The sequence below is a fragment of the Calliphora vicina genome, chromosome 1, assembly GCF_958450345.1.
Source record: "Calliphora vicina chromosome 1, idCalVici1.1, whole genome shotgun sequence".
Classification (NCBI taxonomy): Eukaryota; Metazoa; Arthropoda; class Insecta; order Diptera; family Calliphoridae; genus Calliphora; species Calliphora vicina.
In genome coordinates this window covers 4468472-4490292 of record NC_088780.1, presented here as the reverse complement: position 1 = coordinate 4490292, position 21821 = coordinate 4468472, and the positions used below count along the sequence as shown (strand labels likewise).

Below are 21821 nucleotides of genomic sequence, written 5' to 3'. Positions count from 1 at the left end.
AATATGAGCTTTTCAAAAAAACCGAAACCGACTTATCCAAAAAAACAGTTATTTATTAAAAACCGGGCCGATCATCCTAGTATGTATATATTTTTAATTTTCTGTATAACTAAAAATTAATGTTAGTAATTATTATGATCCGGGGGGTGACTTATGATCCCCTTGATCCTTAAAGTCCAACTTCAAAACTTCAACTCACCTAAAATACCTCTTCTATAATAGCCATGGAACATTTTATCGGACTAAAACATCATCTGTTTGTTAAGTGCTGTAGTCGAATATTAATAATTTTTTTATGAGTTAAATAATGAAATTCAAATAATGTATTTAAAAATGTTATCTTTATTAAATTTCTGCAAAATAAAAGAAAATTAATTTTTACATTTACTTTATCTTAACACCTTAACATTCTTACCATTATTAAAAAAAAACATATTACAAACAAACACTACAAAAGCCACAATCATCATCCATTTCCAATTTGTTGTGGAAATATGAATGACCGTGCAACGACGACGGTGTCGTATGTGCAACTTTATTTATAGAGTAACGATGTCAAACTGTGCATAGCATGCATGCATGCCCGCCCGACTGGCTGACACGAGACGAACACAACAAGATGATGATGCTGCCTACCGGCCTGCAGCAAAGAAGCACCCAACTTCTTCAGTGAGGCAGATGTTTTCAGTATCCTCTTATAATGCGTAACGTAAACATATGCGCCGCAACAAATTCAACAATAATAATATACTTCGAAACATTTTTTAAATACCGAAAATAAAAAAAAAAATAGTTCAATGAGAAAAAATAAAGTTTTTAAATAAAAAAACATAGAAAAGTGCAAAAGTGAAAAAAACAAGTAACATTTTTTTCATTTGATTTTAAAATAGATGTACAAAACCAAAACGACGAATTCATGAAATTGTTTCTAAATCTAATTCTAAGTAAATGGAATTGGAAAAAACTAGAAGCGATTAAAAAAAGATAAAAATAAATTTAAAAAAATTACAACCAAAATACTTTAAGAGATTTTTCGACGTGCAAAAATCACTTAAAAGTCAATTGGAAGCAAACGAGATCACAGTGAGAAGTGGACAAAATTTAGTAAAAATAAAAACTTAAGAAATGTAAAATATTTTTTATATAAAAATATAAAGTTTAATTTAAACTGTAAAGACAGTTATAAGTGTTAAATAACAGTTACAAACAGCAGAGTTGCATTTTAAAGTACGTTTTTTTCATTTTGAACTTACATACCAATTAATTCAACCAACATTTATTTTTTTATTACGCATGTAAGTAGTAAAACAAAATGTAATGTAATAATAAATGGCTTGTTCTAGTTTATATGATGTTTTTTGTTGGTATTTTCAAATTAATTATCATTAATGCCGACCGACCGTCCGGCCTAACAAACTATTTTTGGGCTAAACGACCGCAAAATGTCATTTGGACACTCACGTAAAAGAATTTTTGTAAGAAATAAAAGTAGAGAATTAATTAATTACATTCATTAATAATTAATTTACTATTTTGAAAACGATAACATTATAATAGTGTTGCTCAATTTGTTTATTTTTTCAAAAACCAATAAATAACATTTCAATTTTCACAACAAAAGAAGAATAAATAAATAAATAAATAAATGAAAGAAACAAAAACATCAAATAAATATTTATTTAATAATCCAAACAAACACAAACTAAAACAGAACAAAAGTCCCGAGGTTCATTCGTTATACAATTTTATAAGGAAATGGAAAAGAAAATAAATATTTTTACATGTGGTTTTTCTTGTAATTTATAATGATGCCGTATTTTAATTTTTATTCAAATCCGATTTTGTTGAAACCGGCAAGGAAGAGAAAAATATTAGTGCTAAGGTTTATAAATGGCTGAGATAGATATTATAAATATTTGTTTGCCTATTTCTCGGTTATATAGATAATATGTATATCAAATGAAATGTATTTTAAATGCATTTCCTGTGATTTACACACGACTTTGAAAATTAATGGACAAATTTGTGGAAAAACATTTGTTAACCCGAATTTTTTTGATCAAGAAGTTAGTTTTGAAGTAATTTAGGGTGTATAAAATTCATATATTTATGTACAGGGGATCTGAATTCCATTCTAGTCATAGTATCTTTTATGATATTAATTGGAACCATACGAACCGCCGGACTTGACTATTTTTTTGTACTCTTTAATAACAAAATATCTTCCACCACTGCCTTTCAAATTGTATTTGAATTCAACCGAAAAGTATTTAATTTCTGTCTTGACCAGTTTAAATGTTCTTTGTTCAATTTTACACGAGAATTTTTTTTTTTTAAATAAGATTTTTCGATTTGTTTAAAAGTTTCCATTGTTTAAATGTATTTTTTGTTAAACTTTAATTCTTAAAAACGCTGAAATTTAATATATTTTAATAATAAATTTTAATTTATTTTAGAAATATACATTTATATTTGATAAAAGGTCATGCTTTTTGTAAATTTAAATTATGGAATATAGTTTTCAACAAAAGTTTCCATTATATTTCCAATGGGTAAAAGTTAAAAGCTTAGAAATGTATTTCTCATAAAATGTAGTCAAGTTTTTTGGCCTATTATTTTTTTTTTAATTGTTTTTAAAATTTTTTTTTTTTGAAATTGTTTTTTAATTTTTTTTAAAAAAAGTTTTTTCCAAATTTTTTTAAAAATTTTTTTTTTTTGGAAAAAAAATTTGACAAAAAAAATTTTTTGATGAAAAAAAAATTCGGGTTAAAAAATATTTTTCCCGATTTTGACCCATTTTAGGTCCAACTTACTATAGCCTTTTCTACATCGTTGCAATGGACTTTGAAATATCTATCATTAGATATCCATATTGTCTATATTAATGACTTAGTAATCCATATATAGATCAAAAATTGAGGTTGTCCGTTATTTATGGACCGATTTTGCTGATTTTAAATAGCAAACTTCTCGAACGCATGTCTGACAGAATTATTGAAGATTTGGATCCCGAAGATATCTGGGGTCTTCAGAAAATTTATTTGAACAGACAGACAGACGGACATGACTTAATCGACTCCGCTATCTATAAGGATCCAGAATATATATACTTTATAGGGTGGGAAATGACAAACTTATATATACCCTTCTCACGAAGGTGAAGGGTATAAAAAACATTTTGAGGGTATTTTAAGGTATTAACTGGGTATGAGTGGTGTTTGGGAGTCTGGCCAATCTATTAAAGAAAAACAACATCATATTGTTGTTGTATTTAGAAGTTTTTCTTTTCTTTATGCAAAAAAGCTTTTCTCGGCAACAAGCAACCCCCACCCCGTCTCCAACAACACTAGTTGCAAATAATTTATTGTTGTTTAAGTTTGTCAAAAAAGTATAAGTAAGAAAAAGCTTTCTTAAAAATTTAGCGGTTATTTTTTATTTTTCTCATTATTTTTCGTTTACTCACATAAAAAATGGCAACAACAACAAACAAAACACACTCACTCACTTGTCTAATGCGTTAGAGTTGTCTGTCATGTTGTTGTTGTAACTAAATGTGATGATTTTATTTGATATTGTTGTTGTTGTTGTTGTTGCTTTTGTTATTTTTATTCATTCTTTTGCTTTATTTTTGTTTATACGAAAATAAAAAAGTTTATTTTTTGTGCCGAAAGGCAGCTAAAGCTTTGCTGGTCAAATTAGTCAATCGGTGTCCGACCGAAACGAAAGATCTCGCTTTTCATTGAATAAAGAAAAAATAAAGTAAAATTTTAATTAAATTAAATTTTGCAAATAATAAATAAATTTATTCTCAAATCACTTGATTAAAATTAGAATTTAAGAAGAATTTCATACAAATACAGTAAATTTTTCATAACGAATTAAGTAAAACGAACCCACAACCACTAAATAAATAGTTTAAATAATAAAATAAATCAATTTCACACTAAATAAATAGAAATATATACAACGAACAAACCAACCACAATTTTTGTCAAATAACGGTAAAAACTACACTACAAAACGAACTTATTAAGAAAGCAATTTTTTATTAAGAGAAAGAAAATTAATAAAAAATACAACTAAAGAGAAAATAATTAACATAGCAAAAAACCACGCGTTTAACGGTAAATCAAAGCAATTAAAAATAAATAACATTTCTACGAAATATACACAAAATTCATTTAAAATAAACATTTTTGCAAAGAGGAAATACTAAATCCTCCTTTAAATACACAGTTAGAAACAATTTAGTAGTATTAATTTAAAAGTGACGTCATTTCCCGTTTTTAAAACAACACGAATTATTTATTTATTATTAAATGCACTACTTTACATTATAATTAATATAAGAAGATAAAGCAAAATTTTACATTATAACACAAAAAAAACATTGCAAAATTTTATAAGAAACGTCTAAAAAGTAAAAGAAAAGAAAAATAATTTTCTCAAATGAAATAAACAGTGTGTACGATAATAAAACCGACAAAAGTGCCATACATAAAAGGATATTTAAGAAGCATAAACGTTAAGGATTATTAATCAAAGGATTCAAAAAGTTTTGGTAGGTACACATAAAAGAAACTATTGATAAATTATGATATTTTTAATTATTTATAAAATCAAAATGAAATACATACATTTATTTATGTATTAAGGGAACTGATAAAGAATTGGTTATGTGATTGGTTCCTCGGGGATAGGGACCGGTTCTAATTCTAACACTTTGTATGAATGTGATGTCTCACTTTACATGTCATTCGTTGGACTAGGAGGTTATATAATTGACCCTCCAAAATTGGATTATGGGATTTACAATAGATGGCGTATCTTTTGATTCGAAAATATCGAATTTTTTGCCAACTAAGCGTCAGTCATATGCGGGAAGTTTTGCTTTAATTCATTATTTTCAAAAAAAGTGCCGCAGAAACCCACCGATTTCTCACCGAAGCTTGTGGTGAATGTGTTTCATCGGTTTCAACGAACGAGAGATGGTTTGTTCGGTTCTAATGTGGTGAATTTGACATGGAAGATAAAGATCGCCCGCCCAGGCCCACCAAACAAGTTTGAAGACCAAGAATTGGAGGCATTACTCCATGAAGATTGTTATAAAACTCAAAAACAAAATAATGCAAATTCAATGGGAGCTATTAATGCAGCAATTTCAAAACCTCTGCGTGCAGCAAGTAGGATTCATCCAAAGCAGGCAATTGAAGCCGAGAGACCTTGAAATAAGATTTTGCATGTCCGAAATGATGGCTGAACGCTATAAAAGATAATTATTATTTGCGATGAAAAATGGATCCATTATGATCAGCCAAATCGATACCAAAGCCAAATATCCATGGCCCTAAGGTAGGCACGGATCCAGAGGGGGTGAAATAGGAAATTCCCCCCCCCCCAAAAACCGAAAAGTTTTCATATAAAAAAAGGAATAAAAAGAAAAATGTAGAACAAATTTTAATTATTTCCTCTCCAAATGGTTGACCTGGATCCGCTCCTGCTCTAAGGTAATTATCTGTATTTGGTGTGAGCAAAAGGGTCTTATCTGTTATGAGCTGCTGAAATCTGGCCAAACCATCATAGTCCACACGTACCCCGTCCGACTGCTCATGACAACGATCGGCCACATGGTTGGGAACTTTTGCCTCACCCGCTTTATAGTCCACACGTGCCCCGTCCGACTACTATTTGTTTCGATCGATGCAGAAAGCTCACTCTGGGATACGCTTTACTTTGGAACAGAGTATCCGATATTGGCTTGATTCCTTATTCTTGGCCTTAAAAGATGAGCAGTTCTTTTGGCTCGGAATCCATATATTGCTATAAAGATGGGAAAAGGTCATAGCTAACAATGGCCAACACTTTATATAAATTTATATTTTACAAATGTTTCAAAATAAAAGCAAGATCCTTTTCGGATCTTACAATGAATGCCCCGTTAACACTACCACTAGTATCGAAATTTTCTTTCGGCTCCCATTCACGATTTGAATGGGTTTCACATCGATAGTGTCTAAAGATAGTGTCTAAAGATTTCGCTTTAATAGTTGCAAGCTTTATTGCGACTGATACTTCTTCTGAGATATTTAAAGTGGGATTCTTCTCTGGGCAGTTCGGATATTCTCTATCAATAAAGTTAAACATTTTCCATTGGCAGCTGTCAACTATCAGTTGCTAGTTTAACGCTCAATTGAGAAACCCTATACAACTTGTATCCCTCCATATTTAGTTACAATACTTTACAGCTCCTTTTAAGGAGCCTATATAAAGTGTGATATTTATACTTACTTATAAAGTAAAATGACCACGGCTAGATATACATACTACAATATAAAAATAATAAACACTTTTCCTTATTTTTTGCCACATCTGGGTTCTTTTTGTATATTGGTTTCAGTATTTTTGGGCGCTGTGTCCGTATTTGTAATATTTGTGTTTAAAATAAATTCTTGTCAAACAAATGTGCACGTGAATGTAAAAGACATATTGGCAGAATTCCAATTAACTACAAGAATATACTGTGAAATAGAAAATAATCATGTACTAAAGAACTTTATTAGAATATTTAATTAAGTAACTTGAAGAAGATATTTTGTAGTCTTTGGTGTCCACTAAAACTAATAATAACAATATTTAAAAAGACAGAAAGACAGAAATCTTTGATAGTTGCGCTAATCATATTTATAAAAATAATTATTTATGGTTAACAAGAAAACGCAAATGAAAGTGAAAAATTTCGTAAATGGTCAACTGTTGTTGAATTGCTCAACATTATCATAACAAAAATGTCTAGACCGTGAAAACACGTCATCGTGTTATGACAGAGATGAGAAAATTTTGAGGGCCCCCATCAATCAGTCACGTAAGATCAGTGAAGTAATTCACAAATATTTGGCGGGAAATCAATAAGATTGTGGCGATCACTATGCTGATGTCATTCTCAGTCGAATTTCCTGATGGTTGAGGAAAATTCTAAGATGTTTGGAATTGTGAAATATGAATTTAAGACTATTTGAATAATTTTTTAGTTCTCAATATTAAACGAGCCGACTACGAATGAATGCAACAGAGATCTAGCTTAAGTACTTCAGGATATACAACAGGGATGTTCGAATTTCATTTCACAGTCAGGCCTGACATCCAATTGCTTTCGGTAATATAGTTTTTCTTTTAATGAGGCCGAGACAATTATCTGGAAACAGAACTTTAGATATACTGACTGAACCTGGTATACTTCTACATAATCATCAGCCCAATTATGAATAAAAATTCACCGGGAGTTTTTCCCCTTTTCTCATTTTTCCTATTCAAATTCATTGGGAAAAACTCCCGCGGAATTTTTTATTCATAATTGGGCTGAATGTATTTTATATTGATCCTAGATAATTAACGTTTTCAATTCCAATATAATTGTGGTCTAGATGCGACCTATCACCGATCGGAGAAGAGTATGCTAAATCCTCAACATTCTCACAGTTCTTGCAGGAAACATAAAAAGGTCAACAGAATTGTTTTTGATTTGAAAAAAGTTAAAGTGAGAGATGCTTGCTGTTATCCGATATTCTGTTCCAAAGTGAAGCGTATTCCAGAGAGAGCGTTGTACATCGATTGAAACAAATAGTAGTGTGGTTTGGACTAAAAAGCCGGTGATGCAAAACTTCCCAACCTCTTCATTCTAAAGACTTTTTATTAGGTATTGCTACATGTGGTCGAGCGTTGTCATGATGGAATATTACGGTTTTTCGCCCAAATCTCGCTTGAAACGAATCAGTTGCATTCGGTACAGGTTCCCTGTCATGGTCTGCTCAGATTTCAGATAGAACCCATTTGCTCCCACCAAATACAGAGAATTACTTTAGTGCCATAGATAATTGGCTTTGGTGTCGATTCGGCTGGTTGACCGGGCTTCACATAAGAACTTTTACGCTTTATAATGGATCCATTTTTCATGGCATGTAATGATTCTTTTATAACGTTTCAGAATTATTTCGGACATGTAAAATCGATTTGCCATGATATCTCGGCTTCAATTCGAATGGTACCCGATTTCCCTGCCTTTGGATAAATCCTGCTGCTTGTAAACGTTTTGAAATTGCTGCTTGAGTAGCTCCCACTGATTTTGCGAGCTCTTGTTGAGTTTTACAACAATCTTCATGGAGGAATGTCTTCATCTCTGGATCTTCATACTTTTATGACTGACCTGGGCGATCTTTGTTTTCCGTGACAAAATAACAAATTCTTCACCATAAGCATTGGTGAGCTTCTACGGTTATTTTTTCAAATTAAAGAAGTAAAGCAAAACTTCCCGCAAATTTTTAGACCCACTCTTCAAATGGTTGTCACAATAGGTGGCCCAAAATGGAAACATGCAACGTTGTATGGCAAATGTGGCCTGTATATTATGAGAAACATCTTATACAACTCCTGAAACGGGTCAATGAGTAACGGTAACAAAGCAAACAGACTTGGCCTTCATTTAAATCCTTAAGTTCACAGCTACCGGTCCTGTGGAAAAGAGGAGACACATTTTAACATTATCTGTGAATGATCGCCTCTGCATTTGTTAGGATTTCCGAACTATCTATCCAAGGTATAATAGGGACGAGACTGTGAAACCTAATTAGATACCTGAATGCGATAGGTTGAATCTAGTACTCATTTCATATTCGATCTAATACATTGATCTCATTGTGTTCAAGATCTCAAATCTCGAATTATATCGATTCTGCTTGATTTTCATAGTTATTTTGCAAAATTTACAACGTTTCAACTTCTCTGTAAATGTCCTCCTCTTCCTTTGTTAAGGATATTGATTTCCGAACGTCCTTTCTGAGGTATCGGGTACTGACCGTGTGTAACCTAATTGGTTATCGGAATACGACAGGTTGGATCTATCTATCATTGAGTTCAAGATCTCAAATCTTATCAAAATGGAATCATATCGATTCTGCTTGATTTCTTTCCAGTTTTTCATAGTTGTTTTGCAAAATTCACAACGTTTCCGGAATTGTTGATGTAATACATTCTAAAATATTTAAAATTTTGTATATCTAAAGTAAAAAAGCAATTATTTTTTCATCGTTCACGATCATTCACTTTATCATCTCTATTAATTAGTCATCTAAAATAAAAAATAAAAATATTTATTTTCACACTATTTAAACCAACTACATGTTTGGGTAGGGAGGGATGTATGATTTATTAATATTTACCAAAAATTATTATATTTCTCTCGTCGCACAGTTGGACGAAGAAGAAGCTCTCTTAAACTAAATGATGATTTAGTGACATTTGAATCATTCGTCGTTGTTAATGGCCAGAGATGATGATGGTTTATTCAGCAGTGATGTCATTCACTGCTGCAGCTGTTGTTGTTGCTGTTTTGGTAAACAAAATATGAGTACTTTATGATGATTGTCAGGGCGGGTTCCAAGTTAAATATACAATTGATATTGGAGATCATAATGCACTTTATAAAACAAAAAAATACTAAAATATGAGAGTCTCAGAATGAGAGTTTAAATGAAGTTTTTATAGCCAACACAACCCAGCAAGCACATGCAAAAGGTCTATCATAAAGCTGAACATGGAATAAATTCTGATTCCTTAACATGTTTATCCTTAACATGTGTCTGAAACTTTACAAAACTTTTGTTGGCTGTTTTACTTTAAAACTTATCCAAAATAAACATACTTTGATGTTTCAACCTAAATAAGTGGGAGTCTATAAAAAAAAACATCTGCAAAACTTATTCTTTCTTTCTCATTTCTAAATATGTATGAATGAACTCATTTTCCACAAAAATTGTTTTCATTTCGACGCGCTCTCATTACACAAATCAAAGCTAGAAAAGTTGTAAAACTTTGTGGAAATTTTGTAAATTTTTATTATTCACAAATTAACACAACAATTCTATAAACAATTTTAATGGACTTGTTACAAAATACAGAGCCACTATAAAAATAAACAAAAATATTGTATTTACGAGTACAAAAAAAAGAGTTTGAAAAAAATCAGAAATATGAAGAAAAATAAAATGAAAATTCTCTCTTATTCGTTGATCATACGCTCGAAAAACAGAATAATCTTAGAGCACTCTTATTTATTTGTATCTTAAAGTAGGAAAGATAGCAAGAAATGATCTGTTAAAGGGATTTTTATATTGTTGTGGTTGTTGACGTTCCTCTGGAAGTTGATAAATTTTCCCCATTATCTTTAACAGATGTTTTTCAAGTTCTAAACAATTATCGCCAGATAAATCATTAATGCTGCTATGCTTTGTATAGAGTTTTTAAGGTCACGTTTGTTTTCTTAAAAATAACAAAGAAAAAGGGACAAATTGTTGGAAATTGAAATCGGAAATGAGTGGGGAAAGGGTAGGAAATCTCTTTCACAAACTGAAAATGAAAGTGTTGAAATATCTAAAAGTGAACTTGAATATTGTTTAGTTTAGAAAAATACATTTTACATACTGTGGCGTAGTTCGAATATTTTTAAATACTTGTATATCTTTGGGATCTATAAATATCTTGACGAATGTATCTAAAATCTTCACACAACATGACAATAAAATTAGCGTTTGTTTTTTTGTTTCTGTGTGTTTTATTTTAGGTCTAAGACAAAATCCAGACATTAGGACGCAATGAATTTTATTTTTTGTATCCATTGACGTATGTAGTTTTTATATTGATTGTGTTGGAACCATTAATCTATGAGGAAGAAATTACTATTATTGTTATTGTTTGTTATCTAGCTTAAATTTAAAAATTATCTATATATTTCTTAAAATAGTTCCCGAACACTTTCAGCTTTTGACAAGTATTTTCATTCGCTTAATATTTAAGTATCGAAGTTCTTTTTTTTTCCTACACAGAAAAAACTATATTTCAATTCAAACATTTATCGCATATTGAAATGGTTTCAATTATTTCAAAATTGAATCAAGTATTCATGTGCTCAAAAACAAAATTTTCTGATATTTTCTATTGAATTTTGAGTTTTGAATTTAATAATTTTGATAATTGTATATACAATTATCGTTATTGGTTGAACTTTAAATACAAAAATTATTGAATAGATAATTTTCGTAATTGAAAAAACAAAAAATATCAAAAATGTGTCTTCAATTATGAAAATTATCTATTCAATCATTTTTGTATTTGAAGTTCAACCAATAACGAAAATTATAGATATATTGAATTATCAAATTCAAATCTCAAAATTCAATAGAAAATATCAGAAAATTTTGTTTTTGAGAACATGAATACTTTATTCAATTATGAAATAATTGAAACCAGTTCAATATGTGACAAATATTTGAATTGAAACGGTCTAAGAAGTAGTTTTTTCTGTGTAGAAAGCTTGAAAATATTCTCATTAAGTCAGATTGGGTACTCAAAAAAAAACCTTTCCCGTAAACATAAAAATATTAAATCAATCATAATTGAAAGGGCATATCTGCTGCTGTCAGTTGACTCCTTCCAAAATTTGAACAAGCTACGTCATTTAGTTTGCGTTTGATAGTCACTGAGGAGAAATTGGAAAAAAGTGAATTTCTTTCACTCAAATAAAGACTAAGCTTGAAAAATGGGAACTCTGCGCCATAAATTTCAATGGTAAAAAAGTGGTTTACTGAATTTCGAAAGACGCTGATCGCTTTAGACGTTCACGATATGGTGTTGGCCGATCGTGGATTGAAAGTGCGAGAGATTGTGGAAGCGATAGGCATCTCACATGGCTCATGTTTCAATTTTGAATGATCACTTAGGTATGAGAAAGCTTTCCGCATGATGGCTGCAGCGATTGCTCACAATCGGCATGCTCCCTCTTTCACCCTATTCTCCGGATTTAGCACCGAGTGTAGAAGTAGAAATTTGTTTTTTTCTTCATCTATCAACTGACTTTCTTTTTGGATGTGTTCAAAAATAGTTTGGAAGTTACCTCTTTTTAAGCACTTGCTTTAAATATCAACAAATCTTTGGGTTAAAAACTGGACTTCGATTTCCAGTGTTTAATGCTGAGCTCTGCTCTAGAAAAAGACTTTTGAGAAAGTCAGTGAAGTGTCATTGATTTTGAAAAGTGGCCTGGATTACAATGGATGATTTGCATTAAATTTCAGGAGTAGTTTTAACAATTCAAAGGAGTAAACTTCGAAAACTGCTTCTTCAAACATCTACAAATATCACCTCACAAATTATAGGCGATGAAGAAGAGGACTTTCGAGTTTGATGTTTTAGTGCTTAATAAGTATTTTATTTTTAGCAACTAAAGCCGTGGTCGCTATGGGGAATCATTGGCTTTTTGCGACTTAATAATTTAGGAGCGATTTATGTGAGAAAAGGGAAATCTTTTGAATCCAAATCTGAACATTGATTTTGATGTTTTGAGTGCTTAAAAGTTATCTTATTTTGGGCCATCAAAGTCGTGATCGCTATAGGAAATTATTGGAATTTTGCTGATGCAAACATCAAGGAATTTCAGCTCGAATTTTATGTGGGATCCATATGAGAACGTACATTTCGATGACTTGAGTGCTTTATATTCTTGGCGATCAAAAATGTGATCGCGATGGGAAATTATTGGCTTTTACGAACAATTTTACCTCCTAATTTATGTATGACTAGCTGACCCGGTGCGCTTCGCCACCGCAATTAGAAGAATTAAATTTTAGGTTTATTATAACACGAATTTTAACTCACTTGGGACCATATATACTTAATTTCATGTTTCTAAGTTCATTGTTAAAGAAATTTCAAAAAAGTACCATTAGATTAAAGAAAAAGTACCATGAAGTATCTGCTTGAATTTTCACTCAATTAGACCATATACTAAATATTATCCCCTATTCCTAACACTAACTTCACTCAGATGCATATCAGCTAACTTTAATGTCGATAAGTGAAATAATTATAAATATTAAAAAAGTACCATTAGGAGAAAAGTACCAATTTCCCTTTTCCACTTTGAACACCCCCTCAAGTTTGAAATTTAAAAATATTCCATTTTTCCAAAATTGTTTATGCTACAGACATGTATCAAACGATTAAAATCTGTGTTAATGTGTCCAAGAAAAAATATGTTTTAAAAAAAGTACCAAACTGTTTACCCGGATTTGGCCCAATATAAACCTTGGCACTCGAGTTCCAAGTAACAACCTGTTAGTTAATTTTTGTATGAATCCAGGAACCAATGTTAAACAAATTATCAAAATTGGCATAATAATTTCAAATAAAATGTATTTTCCCGATTTTATCCCCTTTTTGGTACATTTTTTATCCCCATTGCGGTGGTAAAATTTTATTCAAATAAATTTCTGTATGTCAAATTATAGAAAAACTTATTTTATGAAAAAGTATCAAAAATAAACACAATTTTTATCCCTTAAGTTCGAATTTCCAAAAAGTACCAAACTTATATTTTTTGTTTTTTGATAAGTAAAGAATACGATTTAAATTTTGTTTCTATGTTTATTGGTTTAAAGATACATAAGATTCCAAAAAGTACCAAAATACTGTTTTTACCCGTTTTCTCCCCTAAAAGGTTCGAATTTCGAAAAAGTACGAAACACCTTTCAGCTTATTTTTTAAATGGAGTAACGTGCAATTTTAAGTTTGTTTGTATCTTTATTAGTTTTGAAGATATAAGGTTACCGAATTTACCCGTTTTTACCCCCTAAACGTTCGAATTTCCAAAAATCCCGTCTTAGTGGATTGTTTTGGGGAGGGAGGAACACACAGTTAAAATTTCATGATTCTAGCTTCAGTCGTTTGGGCTCAGCGATGATGAATCAGTCAGTCATTCAGTCAGTAACGTTACTCTTTTATATATGTAGATGTATGGGAGAAACAACGAAATCTTTGAGTCCAAATCAGAACTTTTGATTTCGATGTTTTGAGTGCTTAATAAATTTTTCATATTTGCAAATATCCACACATTTTACCTCAAAATTAATGTGTGACGGTGGGTGAAAAAAGAAGTCTCTTTATCCAAATCAGGACTTCGATTTCTATATTCTGAATGTTTTATTTTGGGCGATCAATGAGCTATTGCCATAGATTTTTCTCTTTTTTCTCCGAGTTTAATATGGATGTTCGGGAATAAAAAGAAGGCATTACCTAGCAATCAGTCCTGTATTACGGATGATCAAAGGAGTTGAGGAAATAATGACGGTAACCTATTTGTCGCTTTAAAAATCTTCGGCATATGCATTATTCCCATCTGACAGTTATACGTTTGCTTAATTGAAAATTGGAAAAATTTTCGGTTTTTTGAAGAACTTAAAATGAAATCGATCGGAATAAAAACTACGGAATTGAAACCATTCCGAACAAAATGTGTGACAGGCCTGTATATTTATATTCAAAGATGATCTTTTAAATTTTGTGATGATATCAGATTTAATACGACTACATTTCAAAACATAAGTAGTATCATTCGTATAAATACAACTATACTGATTATGGAAATAACTGCCAAAGTGCAATTATTTACCGCATGTTTTCTATGGAAACTTACTTTTTTTCATCAAGCATGTAATTAATGTGTAGGAGTAAAACTAAAAGTGTTTTTCATTAATTGTAATGATGAGCAAAACCTTCATTTAAAGTACTTTTCAAAATTAGAAATACAAAAGCATTAAGCCGCTCACAATTTTTAAAACGAAAAATCTAAATTTGGAAACATTACATAAATAATTCTTTATCTAATGATCTACAGCAGTGGTCGGCACAAGGGGTGATGGTATACACAGATAGATACTACACGATCTTGTAAGAAAATCTTTAAAACTGCTAAGGGAGACTGTGGGAGATTTTGCATCAAAGAATTCGTTTTATGCAACAGTACAATGCATTTACTAATGTGGCAAGATCAGTTTGTGCCGACCATTGATCTACATGCAGCGTATTTAGTGGCATTAGCAATATTATTTCCAAGAAACTAAATAAGATTTTATTTATTTTTCATTTTGGTTTCACTACAAACTATTGCAAATTTTGTTTACACTTGTATCAGTTATTTTAAAAACAAATGTTTGCTTTAAATTTCCAAAAACATAACGCTTAAAATGGGTTAAATTCCAATCAACCATAAGCTTTGCCGAAATTAATTTTTAAGATAAATAAAACAACAAACTCAAACATTCAGTAGTTTTTTATTTATTAAAATAAATATTTATTAATAATAATAATAATATGACTTGATACACACTCTTCTAGTGTTTGAGTAGCTTTTGTAAATAGTTTTTTGCCCAAATGTTGTGAATTTCTTGGCTGAATTGAGATAATTTTTCATAGAGTTCTTGGGTTTTAGGTTTTTTTTATTTATTATTGCTATTTACAGTTTATACTGTTATTTGTTTTAATTAAATTAAATTTTTGTTAATAATTCAATAAAAGTAATCTATAATATAATTAATATTAACATTCACTTTGGCATTCGATTTGGTTTTTTTTTGGTTTTTGGCACAACATTCATTTTCTCAGTCGATATATTCATATTTCTACATATTCAGTCAGTTGTTCGTATATGGGCAAAACAAGTGCGATGATGACGATAAAGATAATTATTGTTGAATCAATAAAAACATTTATAAAACTACCAAAAAATAAATATCTGTAAACTTGTACAACATGCTCTCCTACACGTTTTTTTAACAAAATTTATAACAAAAACTTTAGTTTTTAATCTGTCTGTCTGCTGGCGCACAGTGGTAATTATGAAAAGAAATTTTCTTTAAAATCCCAATTTAATAAATCATATTTGTGCTTGTTAAATCTTGTCTAAAAAACCATAAATTTATTAAGTTTTAAAGTTTTTTGTTTTGTTTTAAAACACGTTTTTTGTCATTGCTTCCAATAATAATTCATTATTTTTGAATTTCTTCGTCTATATTTTACGTAGTTGCTTTAAAACAAGTGACTCACTTTAAGAAATTTTAAAATGAAATGGCTCATTTAGTGAGAATGACATAAAAAACGCTTCAATTTGTCATTTAAAAGTTCCACAAAATCTACAAATACACACAAATGTTTTGTTTAAAAATAATATTCATTAATCTCTTAAATTTAGATACTTATAGCGAAATAAAAATTAAAAGTTATTTCAAATAAAAATGATTTGGGTCACTCCTTGTTATTCTTTGGCATAATATACGAGCAGTGTTGTTGTATGATAATAATGTGTGTTTTAAGAACTACAGTGGGTCATAAAATCGGTTAGATATATTATGGGAGAATATATATTTTGACTAAAAAAGTTTTAAATTTTATTTATTCCCTCAAATCACAATCATTTATAGGTCGATTTTGAAAAGAGAAGTGTTTTTTATAACAAAGAGCAAATTATTTATCATGTGCAATCATATTATGGTTCAACGATTATATAATAATAGTTTCACGACCATAATATGATTATATCATGATTCTGTCTAAACCATAATATATGTAGTTATCATACAGTGGTTGTAGCTTAATCATATTATGATTTCAGCCCCATCACGATTATATTATAGTAGTGGCATAACCATAATATGATTATGATTGTGTCCAATCATAATATGATTGTGTCCAATCATAATATGATTGTGTCCAATCATAATATGATTGTGTCCAATCATAATATGATTGTGTCCAATCATAATATGATTGTGGCCAATCATAATATAATTGTGGCCAATCATAATATGATTGTGGCCAATCATAATATGATTGTGGCCAATCATAATATGATTGTGGCCAATCATAATATGATTGTGGCCAATCATAATATGATTGTGGCCAATCATAATATGATTGTGGCCAATCATAATATGATTGTGGCCAATCATAATATGATTGTGGCCAATCATAATATGATTGTGGCCAATCATAATATGATTGTGGCCAATCATAATATGATTGTGGCCAATCATAACATGATTGTGGCCAATCATAACATGATTGTGGCCAATCATAACATGATTGTGGCCAATCATAATATGATTGTGTCCAATCATAATATGATTGTGTCCAATCATAATATGATTGTGGCCAATCATAATATGATTGTGTCCAATCATAATATGATTGTGGCCAATCATAATATGATTGTGGCCAATCATATTATGATGCGACCACAGGGAACCTGTACCAGACCAGACAATGCCCCGTCCGACTACTATTTGTTGCGATCGATACAGAACGATCTCTCTGGAATACGCTTCACTTGAGAACAGAGTATCCGAAATTGGCTTAATTCATTCTGGGTCTCATAACCATAATAATTATGGTTGAAGTGGAATCATAATATGATTGTGGCCAATCATAATATGATTGTGGCCAATCATCTACTATTTGTTGAGATCGTTCTGTATCGATCGCAACAAATAGTAGTCGGATGGGGCATTGTCTGGTCTGGTACAGGTTCCCTGTGATCGTCTGGTCAGTTTTTAGAAGCTCATTATAGATTGGAACCTTTTGGTCCCACCAAATACAGATAATAACCTTAGCGTTATGAATATTTGGCTTTGCTGACGATTCGGTTGGTTGGCCGGGTTTTACATCTCTTATGCTTCGGGTTATCGTAATGGATCCATTTTTCATCGCAAGTAATGAATGATTCGGTGCAAAAATTATTTTCTTTTATAGCGTTCAAGCATTATTTCGTACATGTAAAATCGTCTTTCAAGGTCTCTCGGCTTCAATTCGTATGATAACCCATTTCCCTGCTTTTGGATGAATCCTGATGCCCGCAAACGTTTTGAAATTGCTGCTGCAGTAGCGTCCAATAATTTTGGAAGCTCTTGTTGAGTTTAACAACAATCCTGATGGAGTAATGACTTCAATTCTTGGTCTTCAATTTGTTTTGGCTGGCCTGGACGATATTTGTCTTTCGTATAAAAATCACCACTTCTGAACCGCACAAACCATCTCTCGCACTTCGAAATCAATGAAAGACATTCACCATTTTTTCAAATTAAAGAAGTAAAGCTAAACTTCCCCCATATGACGCTTTGTTGGCAGACAATTCAACATTTTCGAAGAAAAACCGAAAAGTTTTGATATAAAAAAGGGAAAAAGAAAAATTTTAAATAAATTTTAATATATATGTATTTCCTTCAATTTTGCTCTCCACTGTAGTGGCTCATCCAAGTGGCGAATTTTTAGTTGAAAATTAAAATTTTTATTTTGAAATAAATTTAATTCAAATGATACACCACCACATTCTTTTATTTATCCATAATTTTATTTGTATATTCAGTAAAAATTGTTTTCTTTTCAAGCTAAAAGGAATTTCAAAAATGTTTCCCCATCTCCTCCCAAAAAACAAGAAAATTCTTTAAGAAAACTGATTTTTTTTTATATTAAACATTCTTGGTTTAATATTATTTACACATACTAAGTAGTAAAAAAGAAGAAAGAAAAAATCTTAATACGCTGTTTATTAACACCCAATAAAATGTTTAAATTTATTTTACACATTTCATTTACATACATTTCGTAAAAATACCATAATAAACATAATAATTTTGTTTATTTTTCTATATTTTTGGTTAAAATTAACTTCCCCTTTTTATGAGGGCCGAGAATTATTTATTCATGTCTTCTAGTTGTAACACTTGTGCTGCTGGCACGTTGAATGGTTGAGGAACTGATTTCTTTACATTTTTAAATGTTTGGATTTCCTCATCTATTTTTTGGTTTATTATTATTAACAATTTATTTTACAACAAACAATATCTGGTGTATTTTATGGGTTTTTCTTTTTATGTCTTTATGTCGATAATTAACTTTGGTGGAAGGAAGACAGAAGACCATACTAATATTATGTTTATAATCAATTTAAATTTGTGCTTTCGCAGAAATAACCTTGAAAAAATTATTAAAGTTGTAGTAGTTGTTGTTTTATGTTTTAAAATTGGACAAATGGATTTCTTAAGAATCATAGATAAGCTGGGGGAGTGGAGTTTCAAATAACAAACGACAGTAAACAACAACTTTGTTTAATACGATCTGTTTAAAATAGACTTTTCTTATTAAAAAAAAAAGAAGGGATCAAACTAACTATTGTATTGTATAGAAACAACCAGCGAGATTTTTTTATAATTTTTAGCTTTTATTTTGAAACATTTGTAAAATATAAATTTATTCAAAGTATTGGCCATTGAAAGCTATGACTTTTCCCATTTTTCTGGCAACTTATGGATTCCGAGCCAAAAGAACTGCTCATCTTTTGAGGTCAAGAACGAATCAAGCCAATTTCGGATACTCTGTTCTGAAGTGAAGCGTACCAGAAAGAGTGTTCTGCATCCACCGAAACAAAAAGTAGGCGGACGTTGCAAGGTCTGAACTAAAAGGCGGGTGAGGCAAAACTTCCCAACTACTTCTTTTTAAATAGTTTTTAAAAGGTATTGCCACATGTGGCCCATCGTTGTCATGATGGCATATTACGGTTTCATGTCTGGCCGCATATTCTAGACGTTTTTCGGCCAATGATCATCTCTTCAAACGAATCAGTTGGCCAGATTTCAGCAGCTCATAATACGAGAATAACCAAATTTTTTTATTTTTTAAAATAGTCTCCTTTGAGCTCTAGGCACTTTGTCCAAAGTTTCTCCAATTTTTTCCCTTCCAAAAAAATAAGATTTGTCGAGGTCATCAAAATAGGTATTTGTTTGTGTGATGATTTCATCGTTGGAGTCAAATCTCTTTCCGGCGAGCCATTTATTCAGGTTGGGAAACAAAAATTAGTCACTCGGTGTTAAATCCGGAGAATAGGTTGGAATACGGATCATTTTGCAGCCCAATTCGTGAATTTTTGTCATGGAAACTGCACATTTATGCTCCTGATTGTGAGCAAACGCGGCATCCACCTTTTGGAGAGCTTCCTCATGCCCAAGTGACCATTAAAAATTTAAACCACTGAGCCATGTGAGATCCTTATGGCTTCCACTCCCTCACACCTTCAATCACCAATCAGCCAACACCTATCGTGATTTTTTTTCAATTGTTTCGGGTGTACATAGACCTCAACTGGACATCTCCCGTGCTTGTGCGGCCACAACGAAATTCAGTAAAAAACATGTTTACAACTGAAATTGATAGTGAAGAGTTCACATAGCATTAGTCTTGATATGAGTGTGTTTTTTTCCATGAAAATCACTTTTTCCAATTTTCTCCTCAAGTTTTGATGTAGTCTTCTATCAATGGCTGCAAAACACAAACTAAATGACGCAGCTTATTGAAATTTTGAAAGGGGTGAAATGACAGATGTCTGTTGACAAGAGCAGTGTTGCCCTTTCACTTAGAGCCGGGAAATCTAAAAAGTAGCGTACGTATTGACCTACGCTCGTAGATATTACCCCTTTGGTGCCACCAAATACAGAGGGATTTGGTAAAGGATCCATTTTTCATCGCAAGTAATGATTCGGTGCAAAAAAATGATTTTCTTTTATAGCGTTTAAGCCGCATTTCAGACATACAAAATCGTCTATCAAGGTATCTCAGCTTCAATTCGTATGGTAGTCAATTTCCCTGCTTTAAGATGAATCCTGCTGCTTGAAAACGTTGTTAAATTGCTGCTGGAGAAGCTCCCACTGATTTTGCAAGCTCTTGTTCAGTTTTAAAACAATCTTCATGAAGTAATGCCTTCAAATCTTGGTCTTCAAACTTTATTGGCTGGCCTGGGCGATCTTTGTCTTCCGTGTCGAAAGCACCATTTCTGAACTAAACAAACCATATATTTAAACAAGTAAGAGAGCTATATTTGGCTGTGCCAAATCTTATATACCCTTCACCAAATTATACTTCAAAATAAAAATTTAAAATATTTTTAGGTAAACAAAAAATTTTTTTTTTTCAAAGTTGTTTTTTTTATTTTTCCGAAAAAAAAATTTTTCGAATAGTTTTTTTAAAATTTAAATATTTTTTTTAATTTTTATCGAAAAAAAAAATTTGGTAAAAAAAAAATTCGGGTTAAACAATATTTATCCGATTTTGACCCATTGTAGGTCCAACTTACTATAGCCTTATATACATCGTTGCAATGGACTTTGAAATATCTATCATTACATATCCATATTGTCTATATTAATGCCTTAGTAATCTAGATATAGGTCAAAAATCGAGGATGTCCTGGTTTTTTCCTTATATTTGTGGACCGATTTTCTCGATTTTAAATAGCAACTGAGCCGGAAGAATTTCGGAGATATTGCTATGAATCGTGTATGTAAGTTATTTGGGGGCTTCGGAAAGTTGATTTCAACAGACAGACAGACGGACAGACAGACAGGCGGACATGGCTTAATCGACTCCGCTATCTATAAGGATCCAGAATATATATACTTTATAGGGTCGGAAAATTATATTGTGGAAATTACAAACGGAATGACAAACTTATATATACCCTTCTTACGAAGGTGAAGGGTATAAAAATAGAAAAAACTGGTTGTATTTTCTGTTCAGTACTGAGAGGTTCTGAAAAAATTAATTTAATTATAGAAAACTTTAAATTATTATGTTTTGCTAAAACAAATCCATATACAACCCTGTCTTTAGTTAGGTTTAATGGACACCTGATATCAGTGATATCAGTAACATCCATCATTGAGGTCACAAACAAAGCTTTTTTCAGTATTCTACTTTTTGTTGAGTGCAAATTCTGAGTGTTATTATAAATAATTTAAATTTAAATAAACCAACAACTATAGGCAAATTGTTGATAAGTAGCATCAGTTTATATGGATTTTATGATTATAAACGAGGGGTGCTTGATCAGAAAATAAAAAAAATATTGAAAATGTTTAAGCAAATATGACAAAGAATTTCGGATATATTAAAAAATT

The 21821-nt window shown here is 30.9% G+C and overlaps 1 protein-coding gene across 2 annotated transcripts in view; it reads left to right on the top strand.

Annotated features, from left to right (window-relative positions):
• Positions 1-3697: 3697 nt before the first annotated feature.
• Positions 3698-21821, top strand: part of LOC135949262 (putative uncharacterized protein DDB_G0267840) — a 168003-nt gene continuing 149879 nt past the window's right edge. For both annotated transcript variants that reach the window (XM_065498768.1, XM_065498767.1), the window contains exon 1: positions 3698-4561. The gene's annotated coding sequence lies outside the window, so the exon portion shown is untranslated. The remainder of the gene's footprint in view (positions 4562-21821) is intronic.